This window comes from Podarcis gaigeae, assembly GCF_964106915.1.
Source record: "Podarcis gaigeae genome assembly, chromosome: 8".
Taxonomy (NCBI): domain Eukaryota; kingdom Metazoa; phylum Chordata; class Lepidosauria; order Squamata; family Lacertidae; genus Podarcis; species Podarcis gaigeae.
The window spans coordinates 72879382-72904904 of NC_139684.1; the positions used below are offsets into that span (position 1 = coordinate 72879382).

The 25523-nt window shown below is 46.3% G+C and overlaps 1 protein-coding gene across 6 annotated transcripts in view; it reads right to left on the reverse strand.

Moving 5' to 3' along the window:
• MAG (myelin associated glycoprotein) overlaps positions 1 to 22731 on the reverse strand; it is a 73909-nt gene extending 51178 nt beyond the window's left edge. Inside the window, exon 1 of one of the 6 annotated variants that reach the window (XM_083751066.1) lies at positions 22483 to 22731. The gene's annotated coding sequence lies outside the window, so the exon portion shown is untranslated. The remainder of the gene's footprint in view (positions 1 to 22482) is intronic. The other 5 variants (XM_083751064.1, XM_083751069.1, XM_083751065.1 and 2 more) reach the window with 5 other exon arrangements.
• Positions 22732 to 25523: the final 2792 nt, after the last annotated feature.

Genomic DNA, 25523 nt, shown 5'->3' on the forward strand with positions numbered 1-25523 from the left:
TGTGAATTGACGTACGTAAACTTCTTTTATTGAAATATATATACAGTCGTACCTCGGGTTGCAGATGCTTCAGGTTACAGACGCTTCAGGTTACAGACTCCACTAACCCAGAAATAGTACCTCATGTTAAGAACTTTGCTTCAGGATGAAAACAGAAATCGCACGGCGGCGGCAGCAGAAGGCCCCATTAGCTAAAAGTGGTACCTCAGGTTAAGAACAGTTTCAGGTTAAGAATGGACCTCCAGAACGAATTAAGTTCTTAACCCGAGGTACCACTGTATATATAAAAAATTGTCCAGTAGCACCTTAGAGACCAACTAAGTTTGTTCTTGGTATGAGTTATCGTGTGCATGCACACTTCTTCATGCTATCAAATGCCAACAATGCCCTTCACAAAAGCTCATACCAAGAACAAACTTAGTTGGTCTCTAAGGTGCTACTGGACAATTTATTTATTTATTTTTAATATATTTCTACTGCGTCAGACCAACACGGCTACCTACCTGATTCTTTTATTGACTTTGAATAAGACTGTGGCATCTTTATTCTTTTAAGAGGGATTCAAGGGAACTTACCAGGAACATACAATTCAATCTGAAGACAGACTGAATTGTAAAATAGGGAGAGGCTCACACAAGCCTGCAACCAGCTATCTGCTGTGCATGTAAAAAGGGGAATGTACCGTAACTTCACTTCGTTAGGAAGGATATAAATAAACAATATTTCCTCTCCTGCCACCCTGAACATTCCCACATGTTGGCTATGGAGAGCTGGGTTGCAGCGTAGAGTTAAAACTATGGAACTTGCTCTTGCAGGAGGCAATGGTGGTCACTAACTTGGAAGGCTATAAAAGAGGACTGGATAAATTCACGGAGGATAACGCTGCCGACGGCTACTAGCCCAGCTGGAAGCAGCCATGCTTCTGAATACCAGTTGCTGGAAACGGTAGAAGGGGAGAGGGCTCTTGTGCTCAGATCCTGCTTGTGTATTTTCCACAGGTGTCTGTTTCACCGCTGTAAGAACAGGATGCTAGACTAGACGAGCCACTGTCCTGGAGATACCGGGATTTGAACCTGGGACCTTGGGCATGCGATGCAAATGCTCTAACGCTGTGCTACAGCGTTGTCCTTCTCTGGACAAGAGGAGATGGGGGCCTAATGGGTAAGGTGCTCCGGAGTCAGGATTCCTGCGTTTTCCAGTTTGGCTGGGGGGCGGGGATAGTTTTTGTGCTGATCTGACGCACAGTGAATCCATTTCTCCGGCTGCGTTCACCAGAGCACAATCTCCTCCAATTGAGCCTTTCTACTGGGAGGCATTCCTGACACGCCCAAAAACGCATTCTTCACGCTTCCCCCTCCTTACTGTGGGCAGGCACACCTCCCCAGACCCAGGAAAACACAGTTAAGTCACAAAAGATCCCTGTTTAATGGTCCCCCGTGTTTCCAAGCCACCAACATATCCATTGCCGGGGAATCTACAACATCCTATCCTCTCTCTGTGTGTGTCTGCCTCCACAGAATTCCACCCTCCCCTTCCTCTGCTGGATCATTTTGCAAATTGCACCATGAGTGTCCTTCACTCAGTGACAGTTAGGGACTGTGATATTATTCACAAGGCGGGAGCAAAACAGCCTGGAGCTGCTGTATAGTTGCTCCAGAACAGATAATGGTCTCCTCCACCCCGTCCAACAATTGCTCATGAAATGCAGCCACCTCTGGGGTGGCTCTTTTTCCACTGCTACATTCTACATTTCCATGGAATTTGCATGCAATTCCCCCCCCCCCCATGTGCTCAGGAAAACTAACCAGCCTTTTAGTGCAAATTTATCCAAATGTACACAGATCTGTATACAATTTCACCTAACATATGCAAACTTGCGAAGCAGTTTCCCCTGATATAATACATTTTTGAATGTTGATTTTCCTCATAAATGCATTTTTAGGCACGCTTCACAGCAGGACACATATGTTTTTGCACATATCCCTGGTTGGAGGACGAAGTAATGCAAAATTCACGGACGCCTGATGTTATGTATTCAGTGGTCTGTGTTTGCCTGAGCTTGAGTCTGGACTAAGGAATCTGAGCTCCTGTGTTCTGATTCAAGACCTGACGTCCAATCACAGAACATTTCAGGATTTGGGCCTCTGCCACTGGCCCTTGAACTCTGAGTCGTGATTTGCAGCTTGGAAGTTTAGACAGCCAATCACGTTGGGAGTGGGAGTGGCCCAGACTTTCAGGGATATATATATATATACAGTGGTTCCCCACAAAACGAACGCCTCGCAAGACGAAAAACTCGCTAGACGAAAGGGTTTTCCGTTTTGGAGGCGCTTCGCAAAACGAATTTCCCTATGGGCTTGCTTCGCAAGAAGAAAGCCCATAGGGAAATCTCCGGGGACCTCTTTAAATGCTAGCGGTGGGGAGCAAAGCCTTTCCCCCCCCCTCTGGCCTTCAGAAGAGGTCCAGGAAGGCCGGCGGGGCCGAAAGGCTTTGCTCCCCACCACCAGCATTTTAAAAGCAGTCCGGGATAGCAGGGAAGCGCTTCCCGCTATCCCGGATGGCATTTGAAGGCAGGCGGGGGGGGAGCAAAGACTTTTGCCCCCCGCCGGCCTTCAGAAGAGGTCGGGGGACAGACTGTCCCCGGACCTGGTCTGAAGGCGGTCTCCATAGGAACGCATTAATTGATTTTTAATGCGTTCCTATGGGAAACCGTGCTTCGCAAGACCAAAAACTCGCAAGACGAAAAGACTTGCGGAACGAATTAAATTCGTCTTGCGAGGCACCACTGTATAAGAGCTTTGCCCCTGTTTCCCAGTTATGTAGTTCAATAAAGGTTCTTGCTGTTATCACGGTGTCTTGCCTTGTGGAAACACACCTACAATTCACGTGACTCTCGAAGGATGGCTCTGTTTTGGTTTGTGTACTGCTTTGGAAAGTGTGGATTTGGAAACGTAAGAACAGCCCAGTAAGATCAGGCCCATTTGCTGCAGCATCCTCTTTTCACAGTGGTCCATGGGAAAACCCTCAAGTAGGAGAGATGAGCACAACCTCTCCTCACCTGTGGCTTCCCGCAAACCGATATTCAGAGAAGCATTTCCGCCTCTGGCAGAGGAGGCAGAGCATTGCCATTGTGCTAAGAAGCCACTGGTACTCTCCACGAATTTGTCTCACCCTCTGCAAATTCAAGCAAATTTCTCTTCCTTCCCCCAGAGGTAGCTGCATCTTAGCTTAACAAGCCAAGCAATCCTTGCAGAGAGAGACCTCCTGTGAAGCTGTGACCCAGCTGACTCCCCCTGTGCCAGCTCCTCAAACATAGAGGCATTAGGCAAAAGGGTGTGTTTTAATCGCTCGGGCTTTTGTACTGAACTCTGAGTCACTGGCACGGAGCCCACCTCCCTACCCTTGCCTTTCCAGCTCTTGCACCCTCCTCGAGCTCTGCTGGCGTAAAGCAAGCAGGGATAGGGCCCTAATTATTAGTGTGAATCTGCATCAATCGGCAGAGCATATGGGGGAATGAGCTCCGACTTCCTGTGAGCAGCAGCTCCCCGTCTGCCTGGGCCCGTGCGCCGTGTGCACATTGCCATGGTGAACTCAATTGTGTTGCTTTCGCAGCCGAGTAAACAGACAGGCCTTCGTGGGGATGCTCCCTCGAGCTCGCAAAGGAGCAGAGTGAGATGGTGGGTGGGGTGGGGTGGGGTGATAAAAGGTAACGTTCCAGAACGGCCTTCCCCAACTGGGTGCCCGCCAGGTTTTGCTTTGCTTTGGGATGACAGCTCCCACCAGAGCACAGTTACTCTGTGGAACTCACTGCTGCAGGAGGCAAGGACAGCCAGCAAACGAGATGGCACACCAAATGCAAACAAACCATCAAAAAGACTCTATGAATTGAAAGTGGAGACACCAAAGTTTATGTATCTTTCCTTGCTTGTTTTTTTGTATCACAAAATAAAGTAAAGGTAAAGGGACCCCTGAGCATTAGGTCCAGTCATGACCGACTCTGCGGTTGCGGCGCTCATCTCGCTTTACTGGCCGAGGGAGCCGGCGTACAGCTTCCGGGTCATGTGGCCAGCATGACTAAGCCACTTCTGGCAAACCAGAGCAGCGCACGGAAACGCTGTTTACCTTCCCGCCGGTACCTATGCATCTACTTGCACTTTGACATGCTTTCGAACTGCTAGGTTGTGGATCACAAAATATCACAAAATAACCTTCTATAAAAACTAGATTTTTTAACAACAACGAAAAAGGATTAGACCAATTTGAGAAGGAGAGGGCTACCCATGGCTACTAGCAATGCATGATGGCTAGGCTTTGCCGCAACAGCTGGAGAGATGAATGCTTCTGAATATTACTTGCTGGAAACCACAGGAGAGGAAAGTGTCCTTGTGCCTGAATCCTGCTTGCTGGTTTCCCGCAGGCGTCTGATTGGCCACTGTGAGAACAGGATGCTGGATGAGGCGGGCCATTGGCCTGATCCTGCAACTTCTTCTTTCGTTCTTGCGTCCATGATTTAGCCCTGCCCTATAGGACTAGACATTTGCATGTCGTGGGTTTCAACGCAATCGCTTGCCTGCACATTGCTCGAATGGGCACACGAATGTCATACATTGCTCCACAAACTGAAAGCAAAAATGAACATTAATGGAACGTTGGCCATGCAGATGGTAGAATCATGTACCTATAGGATGGAAGTGCACCTAGAGGTCCTCTAGCCAAGCCCTCACTCAGTCCTGCACCTACAATGTTCAGTGCTGCCAATTTCAAGTGGGGAGATGAACAGCTTGGGCTGCTTGTTTTAGCTGTTGGGTGGGCAGTAGTTGTGCAGGCAGCCCAGGCAGCCCCACCGCAAGTCTGGCATCCCCGACTGCTGAAATTATAAACTCTGGCAGGCCAGATAGACAGCTCCTGATGCTTGATGCCCTATAGCAGGGGTCAGCAACCTTTGCCAGCTGTGGGCTGGTCCACTGTCCCTCAGACCACGTGGTGGGCCGGACTATATTTGGGGGGGGGGGAATGAACGAATTCCTATGCCCCACAAATAACCCCGAAATGCATTTTAAATAAAAGCACACATTCTACTCATGTAAAAACATGCTGATTCCCGGACCATCTGCGGACCAGATTGAGAAGGAGATTGGGACCCAAGTCTTAGGATGCCTACCGCTGCTCTATAGTGAATAAGCGCAGAAATCTGGTTTGTTTGTTTTTTTGTAGCAGGGCTGAAAAGAGACTCAGCTGGTGGCTGCTGTCCAGCCAGGAGGAGTCAGCCAAAGGGTAGAAAGGCACCCATCTCCTGAAAATCAGGATGGGTGAGGGGAAAAGTAGTAGGAAGACAGACTATAATTGCTCTGGGATAATTACAGTATGTAGATGGAGAAGAACAGAAATTAGCATGGAGTGCATCGAAGGAGGAATATCAGAGGCAATTACTCTGTGGGAGAAGGATGAGGAAGCAAGCTGAAACTCAGCAGCTGAAACTTCCCCTTATCGTTTTCCCTCCCTGCTGAGAAACAGTTTGGCTGCCAAATTTTATTTGCTTGCCAAGTAGCCGTTCAGGGCACAGGAACACCACCAAAGGGGGTGAAAAAAGGAGTGTTGGCAACAGCGGCACCTAGATGGAGCCATTGATGGAGATAATCCTTTCCACCAGCTCTGAGGTTTAGAGGACATAGATTAGGCCACCTGCTCTGCATACAAAGGTGGCTGCATACAAAGCCCAGGGATTTTTACGCAGGGCTGGGACAGATTCCCTGCCTGAAATGCTGGAGACTCAACTCTGTACAGTATAATATTGATTCAGCATAAGATAGCTTCCTATGGAAAAGGACGGCAGCTCAACCGTATAGCACATTTGGAATTCTCGGGAAGGCTCGTGGGAACCACAAAAGACCCATTTCACAGACGGAAAAATGGCGAGGCTCAGGACCTCACTGCAACACACAAAACGCCCACACAAAGCAGGCTACTGCAAGAAAAAACACTCAACACCCCCATCAAACAACCAAAAAGCAACCAAACAGCCCTCCAGATCTTAGAAGAAAGCTCTCTCTCCTTAATTTTCCTTCTCTGGGCTGAACTAAATTCAGCTCTTTCAACCATTTGTCATAACACTCAAGTTGTGTACACACCATATGTTTAAAGTACATTCTCTCCCCCCTCCACTTAAAGAATATTGGGAATTGGAATTTGTTAAGGGTGCTGGGTATTATAGCTCATGGGGGTAAACTACAGTTCCCAGGATTCTTTGGGGAAAGATATGCGCTTTAAGTGTGCATATTAAATGTGTTTTGTGTGAGCAGTGTTGTGGTTTCCAGGCCACACGGCCAACCCTCTGGAATTATTATAATTATAATTATTATTAATATTAATGAATTGCATTCTAACATGTTTGTCAAGGCAATTTACAAACATAATAAGAACAGCTCTGGCAGAGCCTATCATTGAGGTAGAACAAGTTGTTGAAAGAAAAATGTCTTCATAACCTCCAATATTTTTCAGATGAAAATAGGGATGTCCTATTCCATAATAACAATAACAATTTTATTATTTATACCCTGCCCGACTGGGTTGCCCCAGGCACTCTGGGCGGCTTCCAACACATAATCAAATAATAACTAAAGTATTTTTTTAAAAAAAACTTCCCTATACAGGGCTGCCTTCAGATGTCTTCTACAGGTTGTCTGGTTACTTATCTCCTTGGCTCGGGGGCTGCATAACTTGGGGTCCGCATGTGGCCCTCCAGGCCTCTCTGTGTGGCCCCTGGGGCTCTCCCTAGCCCCCCCCTTCCCGGTCCTGCTTCTCATCATGTTTTTGCCTGTTTGGGATGTATACAGTGGTGCCTTTGTTCTCGAACGGCTTAGTTGTAGAACAAATCGGCTCCTGAACGCCGCACACCTGGAAGTAAGTATTCTGGTTTGTGAATGTTTTTCGGAAGCTGAACGTCCGACGCAGCTTCCGCTTGAGTGAAGGAAGCTCCTGCAGCCAATCAGAAGGCGCGCCTTGGTTTTCGAACAGTTATGGGAGTTGAACGGACTCCCAGAATGGACGAAGTCCGAGAACCAAGGTACTACTGTACTCAGAGATAAAGAAGGGGGTTGAGGCTGGGCGTGTGTAGAAACCAGCCGCCTGCACCAAACTAAATTTTACATCCATGTTCTGACCCCCTGCTGCCCAGCACTAGCCTGCCCCACTCTCCCACTCCTGGAAGGCTGACCAGAAGGCAAGGTGAACATGGCCCCACAGATCTCGAGGGCCACCGCTCAAGACAGCTTCTGAAGCGAGATGGAGGCTGCTCCTCTCGTCGGAAGACTTGGCAGGATACCGAGTGGTAAATACACCCACCAGGAAGGATCACGGTGCCAGATCATTAATCACGCAGGATCTGCAAAGGTTGGCTCAGCTGCCTAGTCAGCTGCTGCCAGTGTCCCATCTACCTCCTGCAGGGAGAGCGCTAGGCAGGGAGCTGGATTCAAATGAGCAAAACATTGAGGCAGGGAAGAGTGTGAGGGGGCATTCAGCCTAGGACCATCAGAAGCTGCTCTCCAGATATTTACCATTCAACACACACAATTTTCCCTTCCCTAATAATCCTGGGAAATGCAGCCCCCCCCCCGAGTAACCATTCCCAGCACCCTTATGAAAGCTACAGTTCCCAGAATTCCTTGGGGAAAGTCATATGCTTTAAAAATGCATTGTTGTTGTTGTTTAGTCGATTAGTCGTGTCCAACTCTTCGTGACCCCATGGACCAGAGCACGCCAGGCACTCCTGTCTTCCATTGCCTCCCGTAGTTTGGTCAAATTCATGTTGGCCGCTTCTATAACACTGTCCATCAGTGTTATGTACTGAGTTGTATAGGATCCAAAAAGCAGCAGTCTGATTGGTCCTAGAACAATAGGATTCAGAATGCAGCAGTCTGATTGGTCCTAGAACAATAGGGTCCAGAATGCAGCAGTCTGATTGGTCCTAGAACAATGCAGCAGTATGATTGGTCTGCAGGAGCCACCCAATCCAGCTCCAGGTGGAAGTGAATCTGCAACCTGATTGGCCTACAGGAGAATCCCAGAATTAGCCAATCATGTGTGACCCACTGTGTAAATAATGTATATAAAGCAGATATTTTGGGGGAACTATCATTCCCCACTACTATGAGCTAAATAAAGAGCATGAAATCCACACTCGACTCCGAGTATATTTCAATCCATCTTGCTCTCTGTTCCCTTCTCCTTGTGCCCTCAATCTTTCCCAACATCAGGGTCTCTTCCAGGGAGTCTTTTCTTCTCATGAAGTGGCCAAAGTATTGCAGCCTCAGCTTCAGAATCTGTCCTTCCAATGAGCACTCAGGGTTGATTTCCTTCAGAATGGATAGGTTTGATCTTTTAGCTGTCCATGGGACTCTCAAGAGTCTCCTCCAGCTCCACAATTCAAAAGGATCACCGCCTTGTCATGGCGAAGGGGCTTGAATAACTCAGAGAAGCTATGAGCTATGCCGTGCAGGACCACCCAGGACGGACAGGTCATAGCTGTGAGTTTAGAATAAATGTGGTCTACCTGGAGAAGGGACCAGCAATCCACTCCAGTATCCCAAGAAAACTCCATGGACAATAACAACAGATATAAAACATGCATTAGGTGTCCTTTAAATGTATGGTCTGAGTCAGACCCACGGTCCATCTAGATCAGTACTGTCTGCACTGATGGGCAACGGCTCTCCAAAGTTTCAGGAAGGGGACATTTCCATTCTTACCAGAAGTTGCTGGGGACTGAACCTGAGTCTGAGGCAGCTTCCAATGTTCCTACCACATTCTGAAGCAAAACTCATTATTACCCTCTAAAGAAGGGGTCCCAACGGCAGCCCGCTGAAGTCTGGAATCCAGAATTACCTAACTGTACCACAGATGGTGTCATCCAATCATGGCAAAATTCATAACAATCCTGTTGGGCTGTGACAATAGCTAGGTTTTAATTTTTTGTGTTTTTTTGTCTCTTTGTTTAGAATTCTGTATGGAGGGGGAAATCTGTATCTGTATCCAAGGGAACCAACCTTGTGATTTAGTTGAACAAAAAGCAGACACAAGACCGATGAATCTTATCTGCTCTAGTCTGCATTTCCTCTCTCTTCGTACCTCGGCAAAGTTACCAACCATAGGTATACTTCAGAGATGACCTGGCTTCTGTGTTCCACTGTAGTCACCAAGACCACTATTCGTAATTTTCTACGGGAGCCGTTCTCAGAATGTCAGAACCGCCGTGTGAATTGCCCTTCAAGAGACCACCCACAGCCACGAAAGGAACAGTGACATTCTCTTGTCAAGTTGTGTAGGCCACAGATAGCTAGCCTGTGGCCTTCCAGATGTTGTGGGACTACAACTCCCATGATCCCCAACCACTGGCCTTGCTGGGGCCAGAATATTCAACATGGTGTCCTCTTAGATACTGATGGACTATTAGTTGCTACCATTCCTGTAACTGAATCATAGAACTGTAGAGTTGAAAGAGACCCTAAGGATCATCTAGTCCTATGGGGGGAAATTGTGTACACTTGAAAACGTTGGCAGCATTAAGATAAATTCAAGAGTGTAAATAAGTTTTATTCTGAATGGTTTAGTTTCTGTAAAATATGCATGGATTTATGATATGCTAAATGAACCAAGGAAAGGCAAGAAGGGAAGTCATTGATATTTTAAGGATGTTTAAATGAGTATTCTAAATTGTAAAACATATATATATATATATATATATATATATACAAACACACACTAACCGCTTGCAGTGCAGGAATATACAGCTTTCCCATACAGGGATCGAATCTGCAAACCTTGGCATTGTCAGCACCACACTCTTAACGAACAGAGCTATCCAGGTAATATGGTAATATAAAGAGCCAGGTTAGAGTGATGGACTAGGACCTGGGAAACTAGAGTTCAAATCCCTGCTCAGCCATGGAACTCAGTGGGTGATCTTGGGCCAGTCAGCATAACCAACCTCGCCGGGTTGCTGGGATGATGCACTGGAGAGGACCATATATGCCACCTTGAGCTCCTTGGAGGAAAAGTGGGGTATAAATGTGATAAACAGACAAACAAACAATCCCTGCCCATTGGCCATGCCAGCTGAGATTGATAGGAGTTGTAGCCCAACATCCGAAAGGCACTCTATTGGCTATCCCTGCTCTAAGCAAGAGTACTCACGAACCAAACCATAGCATTAGATGTGTTTCCCGTAATTCAGAACAACAAATCCATACCCTCCGGTGTGACACAGCCCAAATCCAGAATGCCATCTTCCAGGTACAAAATGTTTTCCAGGGCAGCTGATGAGTATGCAAATCCACTTTTCAGCACCTTACTAATTACTAAGGACTTTCATTGTGTTCTTGTAAGAAGAGCTTATTGGATCAGGCCAAAGGCCCATCTAGTCTAGCATTCTTTTCTCACAGCGACCAACCAGATGCCTATGGAGACCCACATGCAGAATCTAAGTGCCACAGCGTTTGTGAGTCTCTGATAGCCAACACTGAGCTCTCCAGCTGCTTTGGACTGATTTATTTTATAAAATTTATATCCCGTTTGATTGCACAAACCAAAACCTCAAAGTGGTTTACAAAAAGAACAAACTGGTTAAAAACAATTATTCAAAACATTTGAAGAAATATTTGACATTAGCAATATGCTAAAAACCAGACTGAAACACATGTCAACATTCGACACTACTGATAGGTTTACCCAAAGAGAAAAGGTTTTATCAGACTACACAGAATACAGTGACGTCAACAGAAGATCAATTTCTTACAAATGTGGAATGAGTACTATGCGGAACAGCGCCAGCTCTGCAGTTGAGTGGACTTTTAAGGGGTAAGGCAATCTCACAGGTAAACGGATCCCACGTTGTTAAGGGCTTTATATACAAATAGTAATACCTTCAACTTTGCCCAGGAGCAAATTGGCAACCGGTGCAGTTCTCTGGGCAAAAGGTGTTATATTCTGACAGGTTCTCACTCCTGTCAGCAATGGTGCTGCAGCATCCTGCGCGAACTGCAGCTTCCGAACCAAGCCTGAGGGAAGCCCTCCTCCCCAAATTCCCATCATCCTTGACCCATGGATGAAATCAGACCCTCCGAGTGTCCTGGTTTTCCAAAGACAACCCCTGACTTGCAGAAGCCATCCCGGTTTCTGATTTGATCCTGGACTGCCCTGCTTTCCCTTTGGTTGTCTCTATTTCTCCAGAAGCGCTGGAGGGGATGAGGCATCACTCTCTTCACTGGCGAAATGGAGGGGCTGGATTAGGACATCCCATTTTCATAAGAAAAAAGCTAGAGGGGTGGAACAGGACATCTCTGTTTCACCACAGAAATGTTGGAGGGGATGTGAAATACTGGCTGGGCTGATGGGATCTGAAGTCCTGGTTTGATATTCCTGTCTTACATTCTAGTCTGCCATCGACCGCAAATGACTCCAATGGGCAGGCTGGCTACAGAGCGCAGGCGAAACTGACATGCTCTGTCGGCCCAAGAAGCAGTCCTAAAGCTCAGGCTCCAAACTGGATGCACACAGAAGCTTCTGTACAAGCAAGAAAGAGTGCCTCGGCGAGGTGTGGGTGTCCGCGACTGTGTGTTTGTGTGCGAAGAGCGCTCACACACGTAGGTCTCGGTTGTAGCTGATTCTCCCTTTCCTGCCTCCGCTGTTGGTGTTAACTTCCCTCCTACGGGCACCAGCTGTGCCCGCCTACCCCTGGCAAGAGGCCCAGGCCTGCTAGCTCTCTGGAGGCGCATGTCCCAGACTGACTCCTTCAGAGAAGGAAAGCTGGAGCAGCTCTCGGGAGGCACTGAACAAGACAGGAAAGGATGTCGATGCCTGCAGTTGCAGTAGAGGAATGGAAACGGGTTGTCGGTTTCTCTCAAAGCCCAATTCAAGGTGCCCACGTTAGTGTTTGAAGCCCCAAATGGCTTGGGCCCCAAATACAGTGGTACCTCGGGTTAAGAACTTAATTTGTTCCAGAGGTCCATTCTTAACCTGAAACTGTTCTTAACCTGAGGTACCACTTTAGCTAATGGGGCCTCCCACTGCCACCACGCAATTTCTGTTCTCATCCTGAAGTAAAGTTCTTAATCTGAGGTACTATTTCTGGGTTACCAGATTCTGTAACTTGAAGCGTCTGTAACCCGAGGTACTACTGTACCCACAAAACCTTCCCTACAGACCCTTTCAGGTGTGGATATCGGCAGAGGGGACCCTCTTGGTAGTTCCACTTCCCTCAGAAGCTGAGGCGGTGGCAGCTGGGAAGAGGGTCTTCTCTGTGGCAGCCCCTAAACTGTGGCATTCCCTTCCCAAAGTGGTCTGTCTGGCTTCTTCACTAGACAGCTTTCGGCAAATGCTGAAGACACTGTACTTTTGACCCCTTAGGTGTTTGTTTTGAGAGTGCACCCAATTCATGCCAGTGCAGCGCTCACTGTTTGCAATTCTGAAAGTTCGATTTCTACAACCTGCCCTGGGAAACAACAACAACAACATCCCTTCCCAGCCTTTCTCAACCTGTGGCTCCCCAGATATTGTTGAACTACAACTCCCATCACCCCTACCTAGCAAGGCCAGAGCTCAGTGATGATGGGAGTTGTAGTCCAACAACATCTGCGGACCCACAGGTTGAGAACCGCTGCAAGCCGTCATAGTCCCCCTCCCAATCCTGGGAACTGTAGTTTGTTAAGAGTGCTAAGACCCTTATGCCCCTCACTGAACTACAATTCCCAGAGTTCCCTGTAAAGAGGGGTTGATTGTTAAACCACTGAGAATTGTAGTTGAGGGAGGGGAACAGGGGTCTCTTAACAACTCTCACCACCTTCAAAAAACCACAGTTCCCAGGGCAAAGCCATTAGTGTTTACCGTGGAATGATACTGCTTTAAGTGTATGGTGCAGATGGGGCCTCAGTCTAGGGCTGCTCCTCATCTCTCTCCTGTGTGGCTGTGGTTTGAAACAGGCCAGGCAGACTGATCTAACATGTAGGTCACTGGAGTAATGGTCTGTGCAGTCAAGGACTTTCTAGGTGCTCATTCCCTTAGTTTCACAAAGGTTTCTTTCCCGCTCGCAGAGCGGCGCCCTTCCCTGCTCTGCCTTCTTTCCTCTTGACAATGGCTTGTGTTAAAAGCAGATCGTGCTCAACGCAGCGCCGCGAAGCAGCCGCTCTGGAATGGCACAGCCTGGCAGCGCCACTCAAGGAAAGGTCACAGAACAAAGCTGTTTGTCCAAGCTAGGCTCAGCCCGTCCCTTGCAGAGCCCAGACTCTGTTCGCTTACATCACATTGTGCAGCCGTGCTGCGGATCAGATGCGAGGGGCTTCTGGGGTCGTTGCACCCTTTTGCAATCTGATTTATTATTATTATTATTATTATTATTATTATTATTATTATTATGTCACATGAATCTTACAGCCTGGCAAAATCTTGATGGCTGAAACTCCACGCTTAGCATTTCTAACCTGTTGCCCGGTTAAAGAAATCTTAGTCAATGAATGACATTCGTTTTAATAAATTAGTGAACTGATTCAGCTGGCATGTGCCAGCATTTGATGAAAACAAGTCATTTTGGAATAAAAATGTCTCCCCCACCCCACCCCGGAACACAGGATATGCCAGAAATTGAACCAGGGTCCTTCTGCATGCAAACAGATCCATTGAGCTACCACCCTTCCTCAAAGAAGGGCCTATGAAATAGTGGTCTGGGCCAGGGGTTGATGACTTCTAAGATGGTGGTTGCCACCGGCAAACTGCAGTTTTTATGTCTGTATATTAAAACTCTTAACGTCCTTTTTTTTAATTCTTGCCTCATAAATCAGAGAATTCTTTTAAGGTGATTATATAAAAAATAATAATAACTGGTTATGGTCCTTGACCTAGTCTTGTCAGGCTTTGCTTTCCAAAAGGCAAATTGATATTTGAAGAAATTTAGATACTCGATAGGTTGGAAACTGATGCAATGTCAAAAGAAGAGGAAAACGCATCACTGAAATCCAGCTTGAAGTTACATAAGGGTCTGGTCCTTCTTTGCATCTGGTCACCTTAGGAATTAAGTGGAGTGAGGGGAATCAAGACCACGAAGGGAGGGGGGGTCATCTAAACAGGGCAAAATCATATGTGTTTGTGTGTAAATCGTGATTGGACAACCTGTAGCCCTCCCGATATTGGTGCCCTCTGACTCCCATCAGGATGTTGCTCAGAGATTATAGGAGTTTTAATTCAGCTACTTGGACCATAAAGAGGGCTGGTTGCTGAAAAATTGATGCTTTTGAATTATGGTGCTGGAGGAGACTCTTGAGAGCCCCATGGACTGCAAGAAGATCATACCTATCCATTCTTAAGGAAATCAGCCCTGAGCGCTCACTGGAAGGACAGATCCTGAAGCTGAGGCTCCAGTACTTTGGCCACCTCAGGAGAAGAGAAGACCCCCTGGAAAACACCCTGATGTTGGGAAAGATTGAGGGCACAAGAAGAAGGGGACGACAGAGGACGAGATGGTTGGACAGTGTTCTCGAAGCTACCAACATGAGTCTGACCAAACTGCGGGGGGCAGTGGAAGACAGGAGTGCCTGGTGTGCTCTGATCCATGGGGTCACGAAGAGTCGGACATGACTAAACGACTAAACAACAACAACAACAATCCAGCCACTTTTGCTGGTCCACACCTTCCCCATCTAGACCAGGCATAGGCAAACATGGCCCTCCAAATGTTTTTGGGACTATAACTCCCATCATCCCAGACCACTGGTCCTGTTAGCTAGGGATGATGGGAGTTGTAGTCCCAAAACATCTGAAGGACCAAGTTTGCCTATGCCTGGCATAGACCCCATGCTGCTCATGGTATGCATCCTTGGGCAGCCACAGAACCCCCTAGGAGCCTGGCAGCGCCCATGCTTCCTTCCTGCCTCGGGCCTCACTTTAATAAAGTGTTTGGGCGCTGCCATTTTTATTTCCCACAATGCCACCAATGTTGCGTCACTCCGGGGCATTGTGGGAAATTTAAACAGCCCTTCCCAGCTGCACGGCGTTAAATGAGAGCTGATGCAACCGGCTTGCCACTGCCACCACCAAGCAAGCCTGTGGGAGGCCATCCATTTGAAGCACTGTGATACCACTTTGAACAGCCACAAAGAATTATGGGAGCTGTAGTTTGTTAAAGATTGCTGAGCAATGGACATGGATTCTATGCGCCTTGACTATGGCTAAAAGATTGGCATCGATGAACTGAGAGAATAAAGATAAGATCCCCTTTAACCAATGGATCGACAACATGACAACATTCGCAACATATGAATGGGCTGCCTACTGACGTAGGTTTTGTTTGGATAAATATACTGATCTTTGGAACGAGTTTATATAAAGCATAGTGGGTTATTAATAATCATATTAGGACAATATTAGGACAATAATAATCATATTAGGACAATAACATTACGTATACAGTGGTACCTCGGTTTAAGAACAGTCTGGTTTAAGAACAATTCGGTTTACAAACTCCGCAAAACCGGAAGTAGTGTCCCGGTTTGAGAACTTTACCTTGGTCTAAGAACGGAATCCGACCAGTGGAAGGGCACTGGCAGCAGAAGGCCTCATTTGGGAAAGTGTGCCTCATTTTAAGAACAGTTTTGGTTTAAGAACGGACTTCTGGAACGTTTTAAGTTCATAAACCGAGGTACCACTGTATATCTATATAACAATGTATGGAAGTGTAACTTATTATATTTAGTGTATTACATTATATCCCTTTTTCTTATTGTATTTTTAGTTCTCATTTGCATTTTTCCTCCTTTTTTTCTTTCTTCACTTTATTTTGTATAACTGAAATTCTCTTAAAATAACAACAACAACAACAACAACAGCAATAGTGCTGAAAGTTGTTAGGACAGCTCCTTTAATGGTCCTCCTACTCTCCCTTCTGTCGATTCTTTTTTGTTAAACCAGACTTGAACCAACTAGTCCTTCAAACAGAGAGCTGTCCTCTGTAAAAAAGGGCACATGGCCACCCTAATCTTGGAAGCCTTTCAGTTGCTGCCAAAATAATGGGCCGCTAGATCTTGGCAGAGAAAAATCTGTCACTAGGGCTTCTCTCTACCAAAGGTTAGAAAACAGCACAAACGTTAAAGATTATTGCAATATCTTACAGATGCATTCCTGTAAACAGAAGGTGGATGTGCTTGTATCGAAATGGCTCTCAGCTTTGCTAAGTCTTGAAGAATCAGCATATGGTGACGAGGCTCATCGTGTTTTCATATTGTTACAGCTCAGCATTTCGGGAGAATTCAAAAGGACATTTTGAAGTTCTTAAATAATTTTGAATGCCTCCGAATGCTTTATGTTTCCAGGCAACGTAACTAATGATGAAAGATTGGCTGTCAGAATTGCCACTTGGGATACATATTAGCAATGAAATTCAAGGGTAGTTTTTTGAACCCAGTTTCTGCAGGCCGATATTGGTTAACGTGGCGGGGGCAGGGCAAGTAAATCTCATGCTTTTAACAAGGCACGTAGATCTAGTGATCAAATACCACAATTTTTCAGAGTTTCCAAACTCACAGTGGCATGACCTAGCAGCAAAACATAAAGAGAGGCAGTGCGGTATAGCCATCGCAGTCTAGGACTATGACTGGGGAGATTTAGGTTCAAATCCCTATTCAGACAGGGGCCAACTTTGGGACAATTATTCTTTGCCAGTCCAACCTACCTCACAGTGTTGTTCTGAAGATAAAAGGGTGTGGTGAGTGAACCACATACAGTGGTACCTTGGGTTAAGAACTTAATTCGTTCCAGAGGTCAGTTCTTAACCTGAAACTGTTCTTAACCTGAGGTAGCACTTTAGCTATTGGGGCCTCCTGCTGCCACCGCGCCGCTGCCACGCGATTTCTGTTCTTATCCTGAAGTAAAGTTCTTAACTCGAGGTACTATTTCTGGGTTAGCGGAGTCTGTAACCTGAAGCGTCTGTAACCTGAGGTACCATTGTATACTACCAGGCCAGGTTCAAAGTCCTTGCAAGACCCTTGCAAGACCCTTAACAACTTGGATCCAGGATACCACAGGGACCACCTGATCCCTTATATCCCTGCCCGATCCCTGACTTTTGGGGAGTCACTGTTGGTGGTCCCCCATGGCTCAGATCCACTGCATCCAATGGGATGCACTCTTGGGGTCTATTTCAACTCAATGGTTCTATGATTCTATGCTCATATTCATCAGGAGCTATACATTGAAGATCGGGGGCACGAATTTATGGAAGCCTCTTCCATCTGAGGTGAGAAAGAATCCCCACTTTCCCTGTTGAACTTCCAGCACCTGAATCCTTAAAAAAAAAAAAAAAAACCCAGAAAGCATTTAAACTGAATTTTGACTTCTTAATTTTTAATTTTCATTGGATTGCATTCCTTGTACACTGCTTAGAGACCAGCGCCAATAAGCGGCGTATAATTTCCTTGAATGAAATAAATAAGAAATGCTTCCTGGAGCTCCTTGGAGGAAGGGCGAGATAAAACTATAATAAACGAGGAAAACGAAAGCTGTTGTTTAGGTTTGTTTTCTGCAAATTTAGAACAGGCCAGCAAGGAGTCAGCATAAATGAACTCACGCTGCCTCCTCATCGTTGAGAATGATACCCTCTCTTAGGAACCTTTCAAAGCTCAAGACTGGGGGCTTTGTATTATTATTATGCCTTTGTATTGCACTTTCAAGTGCTGCAAGCGAGAACAGTTTAAACACAAAGCGCGGCCAATGTGAGAGAACATAAAAATACATCTTGCCAGGGTGCTGACAAGGGGTTGGGAGAGCTATAGCTGCGGAAGAGCAATCCCGCACTTTGTCTGCTATTAAAAGCTCTCCTCTTCACGCTCGGATCTGAACACCATGTAGGAGCTGCAGCTTGTTCAAAGCTCCCTTTGTTGAGCGGGCCTTTGTGTTTGTTCACGGGTCCCTGCTGCCCTCGGGTGGATAAAATCAAACGTGCACCGTGCCAAAGGAAAGAAAAAAAAGCTTGTTCAGTTTGGGACTCGTTATATAAATTCCCTCCATTCCAGTGTGAAGCAGGAAGGGTTGATAACTCCACACACACACACCCTGCCCCTCCTGAGGTGGGTCTTGAGCTGCAACTCATAGAATCATAGATTTGTAGAGTTAGAAAGGACCCCAAGAGTCATCTATAATCCAAGCCCCTGCAACATAGGAATGAGAGCTAAAGAATTTCGATAAGATGCGATATGATAATCTTTATTGTCATTGTCCCATACAGAACAAAGAAACTGAAAAATCTACATAAGACATTCAAAACCCAACAAGCCTGCTATCCCAGCTATCCCAACCTGGTTAGCCCCTAAAAACTCTGATACCCTATTTTTAAATACAATATACTCCCATACAGACTCCTTACAACGCGTTTTAAAACCAAAATTGCATTTGGGTAGAATCCCTGACAGATGGCCGTCCAACCTCTGTTTAAAAACTTCCAATGAAGGAGAATCTACTACATTCTGAGGTGGGTCTGTTCCACTGCCGAACAGCTCTTACAGTCAAAAAGTGCTTCGTAATGTTTAGCCGGAGTCTCATTTCTTAGCATTTGAATCCATTGATTCGGGTCCTACCCTCTGGAGCAGAAAACAACTTCCCTCATCCCTGGCCCACTGGCTAAGCTGGCTGGGGTTGGTGGAACTTGATGGGAGTCCCAACTGGAGAGCCAACAGGGCAGCCACAGTTGTTTTAGCAGCAACAGTAATCCGGCAGGTGATGCTTTTCCTGTCACAGGGGCGCTCTGACAGGAAAGAAGCCACATGCTGAATTTTCTACTCGCTTTGGGCCACTGCTGAAAACAACATAGCGTGGCAAAAAGTTCTGTTCTTAGGCTGGAGTGAAACGCTCCACCAAATCCAACCCAACAGATCTCCAGAAGACAACAGCATCTTTTCCAAGGCTGCCCAGCAGCAACCAGTGTGCCTTTTTTGTCAGCCGTGCAGTGTTTAGGGAAGCTTTTAATGTTTAATAGGTTATTGTATTTTAGTCTTCTGTTGGAAGCCACCCAAAGTGGCTGGGGAAACCCAGCCAGATGGACGGGGTATAAATAAAAAAAATATTATTATATTATTATACCTTGCTGAACAGCATTGGCTGCACGTCCGTAGGAAATGCAAGATAATTGTGACAGGGCGACCTGCGGCTAACATCCAGTATAAATATATGAAATAGCTGCCTTGTACTCAGATCCTTGGTCCATCTACTCACTGTGTCCCCCTGACACTGGCTGAGATCCTCTGCTCTCGGAAATGCGAGAGATTCAACCTGGGGCATTTTAAACATACGTTGCAAAATGCTTGGTGCACAGGAAACGCTTAGAATCCAGTAGAAGAGGCTGCTGAACCAATTCCTTTGCTGGAGGATTAGTGCTGTGATGCCCTCTATACTATGCTCAGGTTGTATATATGGGTAAATATAACCTAAAGATGCCACAGTCTCCATTCACCTTTGTTCCAGACCTCAGAAAAGGGCTTGAAACCACCACCGACGTGTCTCGCCACTCAGAGACTGGGATTGTGCAGAACAATATGTGTTTTTGAATAGGCTAAAGGTTTTATGATTAGGCACCGCACCAACCCAGAGAACTTCAAAATTTGATGAAGGCTTTGAAAATTCAAATGCAACACACACACACCCCTGCCCATCCGCTCTGCAATTTGCAAAACAATTTGCTAAGAGTGCTCCCATCAGAGACAAGATTCTGGCCCTGGCATCCTGGCTTTCCTGGTTACTGCTGAAATGAATTGGGAGGGTGGGGTGGAATTCTCATGCAAATTGTGGCATATCAAATTTACTTGCAAAGGAAACCGCAACCTTGAAAGGTTTATTCCATTTTTCTCCCATGCCACATTCCTGGCAATGGGCACTATTTGATTTAAGAGTTTTGGGAACACCAGCTGAAAAAGTGTCAAACCCGACCACTGAACACTGCAAACAATTTCCTCTCAGCACCACGTTTTAAAACATTTCCAAATGTATTGTTCATATAACAATTTCAAATGGCTGACCTACTTTCTGAATTCAGTTTCAGTTCTGCTGAATTAACCCTTTTGGATCCGAAGAAGACCTATTCCTTTGCACCATTCCTGGCCACTTGCTCTAAGCTAAATATTCTCAAATTCTGCACTCTCAAGGGCTACTAAATGTACATAAGGAAAGAGAAGCTCACCATTAAATTTACACATGACCTCCCCTGAATAGCAATGGGTGAAAATGTCCATTTCAGTTTTTAATCTTTCCAATGTTAAATTCAGTTCTCAATATTTTCAGTTTCTCATGTTTTTAAATATAGTTCTCATGAAAATTCATCAACATTTTAGAAAGAGTGTCTCCTAATATGCACAAGGCTGTATGCAATATTACCTGAGATACACATTTTAGAGCAATTTCCCCTAAACTCATGCATCTTTGCCTGTTTTTTCCATGAATATACATCCAAGTATATGCATTTTTTGGGTGCATTACTTAACTGGAGAACTGTATCACAAAATTTGGGTAAGTATGAATTCAGAAGGTTGCCTGTATTTTGGTTCACATATTGTTTCAGAGAGTGTGAAGAAGATAAGCTTGCCTTTAAATGTGGACGGAACCAAATCCCTACTCATGATGCAGACATGCAGCAGAATGGTGCAAAGTTGACTTTAACATGGAGTGGAGGGGAGGAATGCCATTTTTAAAAGACTCTTATAGGACTCACAAGCCATTGACTCAACATTCATCCTGATCCACATGCAAAGTGGTTACATGTCTTCCCATCAGTGCCAGCCCAAGATATTTTGGCACTTCAGGTGGACACACACACACCAAGTGGCACCTCCCTTCTTGCTCTGACATCGGGATCTGCTGCACCAATGAATCTTGTTACCTGAGGCAGTCTCCCCACCTTGCCTCATGGGTGGGCTGAACCTGCTTCCCATCAATTGTTCATTCATCCCACCCTTTTCAATGCATTTCCCCATCACTTTTCTAACAGCAAAAGGGCATTTTAAATTTAAAACAACATGGGTGAGAAGGCACTTTCATTATGCAAACCTAAACTTCTTAAATCACTCCTGTATAACAGTGACCTCCTGGAGGGGCACCCTCATAGGAATATTTTCTGAAAATAATAAATATATAAATAACCCTAGCGCTAGGGCTCTATTTCAACCATTTCTGAAGAGCGCAATTTTTCTAGTTGCAAGAACATTGCACGCACCCCACCCATTGCCAGAAAGGAACTGTCAAAACTATGATTCTCGGCATGTGATCTTGAATGAAGCTCTCCCTTTTTCTATCACTTCAGGACCGAGTAGCTGTAGCTCAGTGGTAGAGCATCTGCCTTGAGAGCAGAAGGTCACAGGTTCAATCCCCGACAGCTCCAGGTAGGGCTGGGATAGAATCTTGTCTGAAACCCTGAGAGCTGCTATCAGTCAGTGTAGACAAAGTTGAGCTAGATGGACCAGTGTTCTGACTTAGTATAAGGCAGATTCCTATGTCCCTATGTCTCCACATTCTCCTGCATGTAGATCACTGGAACATACAAGCCTGTCTTACACTAAGTTAGACTACTGGTCCATCTGACTCAGTATTACATACCCTCCAGCATTTCTCGAATGAATAATAATAATAATAATAATAATAATTTCAACAATAACAGTACCCCACCCATCTGACTGGGTTGCCCAGCCACTCTGGGAGGCTTCCAACATAAATAAAAATAAAACATTAAAAATTAAAAAAAAAAATCCCTATACAAGGCTGACTTCAGATATCTTCTAAAGGTTGTATAGTTATTTATCTCCTTGGCTTGGGGGTCACATAACTCCAGTGCCTTTTTTCTGGGGGTACGCAGGGGTACACATACCATGAAACTCACAGGCTGACCTGGGGCCAGTCGCTGTCCTTCTGCCTAACCAACTTCACAGGGTTGCTGCGAGCATAAAATGGAGCAGGGAGAACCATGTACGGGGTCTTGAGTTCCTTGGCATGTTGTAAATAAATCAGTTTCTAACAGGGGTCTTTCCCAGCCGTACCTGGAGCTGCTGGTGATTGAAGTTGCGTCTTTTTGCGGGTGATGCAGGTATTCTGCCATTGAGCTAAGATCTCACGAACACACAACACAAAAATGTCTCCTCCTGACTCTTGCTCTTGATAGTGAAGCAGTAGGCAGGCTTTATCCCACATCTTGACTGAGTTCTGGTGGTGTTCCACCAAGGGACAGATGCCACAGATGTGGCTCATAAGCCAGAAGTTGGCTACCGCTGCTCTGAACAACTGCAATCTCCTTTCCCCCCAAAGCTATAAAAATACCTTAGCAGCTGTCTTTTGATTCAAAACTGCTCTCTGGCTCTGCATGGAGATCAATCCATGCTCTGACAATATACAAAAAAGAACCAGGTCCTTTGCCCTCATCGGTGAGCCTTCCCACAGAAGCCCCTCACAAAAGTAAAATAAAACGGCACTCACCCAGAATCTGAGGATGGGCTTCTCGTGGAATCGCTGCTGTCCTTCCTCCAGCAAATACGTCCCGGGAAACCAGACAAGTCCTCAGACCCAGCCAAGGGTACCAGGTTATGCCAGCCTCAGTGGCCAGCGAAAGCCAAGGCAGATCAGCCCACAAGGGGAAGCTGAGCGCCCAGAACAATGAGCCCCTGTGTACACTTTGGGCGTAGAGGGAGCAGCAGTGGCGAGATGTCAGGATGAAGTGATGCACACAGATGTGCCAGACGTGGAGATCGGGCTTAAGTATTGATGGAGATGGGGGCGGGGAGGACCAGAGGGTGGGGAGCAAAACACCCAGGAAAGGAATGACTTGCGGAAGTAAACAGAAGTCTAGGATTGGGTTGCTTTGTTAAGCAGGGGTCCTGTAACTGAGCTAGGGGTGTTCTCAGCGGGTGGCCCAGGGGACCTGAGCCCCAGGTCTTTTGCATCAGGTCCCTGATCTCCTGCCCCATTCTTTCCCAAGGGCCACACCTTGGTGGCAGAGCAACTGTCTTGAATGGAGAAGTTCCAGTGTTCAATCCCCAGCAACTCCAGCTAGGGCTGGGAATATCTCCTGCCCGGAGCACTAGAGAGTCGCTGCCAGTTAGTGTAAGTGGCACCGAATGGACGGAGCAATTTGCAAGGCATCTTCCCATTTTGCCTTTTTATTTTTTTTAAAAATCTTCTTTTGCTTACTAGGTATACTGTGGAGCACAGGGCTGGTAGGATCCAAGGTCTCTGACACCTTAATACGCCCAGAGGCATCCAAGCATGTAAACAGGCACATGCCCATTTGCATCGTGAGCCTGTGCCTAGCTATGCCCCTGATACCATGGATAAAAATCAAAATATAGCAGCCAACATGGAGTGATGGACGGCAGAGCTCCGGCTTGAATGTGGGAAATCTGGACTCAGATATCCATTTGGGGTCTGTTTTAGAAGACATGTCTCCATGTTAAATCCATGCGGGGGTCTGGATAACATAGATGCTTGTGTGGGGGCCAGTTATGCAGGCTGAACTGACAAAAGCAGCACTATTTTCGTGGCAGGGTTTCGGTTCTGCAGGTCCAGCTCAAGGTTTCGATCCTCCTGTCCCATTTGGGGTGTCATTTAGCTGCATATGGAGGCATTTCCACAGGACACTTTCTATGGTGGAGATGCAGGACCTGCTGCCTTCCAAATATTTTTGGACATCCCAACTCTCATCAGGGACGCTGGTGGTGCTGTGGGTTAAACCACAGAGCCTAGGACTTTGCCAATCAGAAAGTCGGCGGTTCGAAACCCTGCGACAGGGTGAGCTCCTGTTGCTCGGTCCCAGCTCCTGCCAACCTAGCCATTCGAAAGCACATCAAAGTGCAAGTAGATAAACAGGTACCACTCTGGCGGGAAGGTAAACAGCGTTTCCGTGCACTGCTCTGGTTTGCCAGAAGCGGCTTAGTCCTGCTGGCCACATGACCCAGAAGCTGTACACCGGCTCCCTCGGCCAATAAAGCGAGATGAGCGCCGCAACCGCAGAGTCGGTCACGACTGGACCTAATGGTCAGGGGTCCCTTTACCTTTACCATTAACTCGCTTCAGCTCCAGGTAGCATGGTCCAAGCGGTAGCTCGGTGGTAGAGCATCGGCTGTGATTGATTTGATTGCTTGATTATATTTCTACGTTGCTTTTCATGCACATGCATTGCAAAGCAGCTTACGAACAGTAGACAACAACAGCGTAATAGAACTTCACATATACAACGTAAATCGTAACAATTCCTCAGCAAAACAATTATAAATCATCAGTAAAACAATTGCAGTCTATAAAGCAGTATTAACAAAACGATGGGGGGAAATAAGCTAAACAGCACCATTACAACAAAAGTCATATACAGGATATACAGGATTCAAAACATACTACAGCATTCGTAGTCCATAAAACAATATTAACAACATTAACAGAATAGCAGCCAAAAAAATGAACTACTGTAAGCACAATGGAATTCATGTACACACTCTCCGGATGCATGCAGAAGGGTCTCAGGTCCTGGGCTGGCAACCCCTACCAGAAACCTTTGAAAGCTGCTGCCCTGACAAAACTACAGCTCCCTGTGAAGAGGGTTTGGTTGTTAATCCAATCCCTCATCAGGAACTCTGAGAACTGTAGCCCTGAAATGGCTGCAGAGGAAAACAGAGCTACGTAAAAATTGTATGCCCCTAATTTATTTATGCATATGTAAATTTGGAAAGGATTTCTGCAATTTACATAGAAAGACTTCTCACCATAGTGGGGGAAGGGGGCCTACTGTGCTATGTCTGGGCAGCTTCAAGGCTTTCAGGGAAGTTTTTAAAGTTTGGTGTTTTACAGTCATATCTCGGGTTACAGCCGCTTCAGGCTGCATTTTTTGGGGGTTACGCACTCACCGAAACCCGGAAGTATCAGAACGGGTTACTTCCGTGTTTCGGTGGTCACGCATGCGCAGAAGCGCTAAATTGCGCTTTGCACATGTGCAGAAGCGCCGAGTCACAACCTGCGTGTGCACAGACTGCAGGTTGCGAACGCTGTGGGTTGCGAACGTGCATCCCGCACGGATCACGTTCGCAACCCGAGCGTCCACTGTATTGTTTTTAATATTCTGTTGGAAGCCGCATAGAGAGGCTGGGGAGGCCCAGCCAAATGGGTGGGGTATAAGTAATAATAATAATAATAATAATAATAATAATGTTTTTGATCATTAAGCCAGACTTAGACTAGACAGAGCACTGTCCTCTTATAAACTAGGACACACCTGGCCATTGCTACTGAACGGGATGGGGAGGAGAATAGTCCTGAACAGGACCCCAAACTGTATTAGGGAAAGGGGAGATCCATGCATTGCAAGGGGTTGGGCTAGATGGCCCTCCAACTCTGTAATTCTCTGTAGTTCCCTTCCAACTCTGCAATTCTACGATTCCACCCAGCGCATTCTTTGAACCAATATTTTTCTAATCTTCCTGCGCTCCCTTTTCATAAGACTGAACTCAGCTGCCGAACAGGCACTTGGGAAC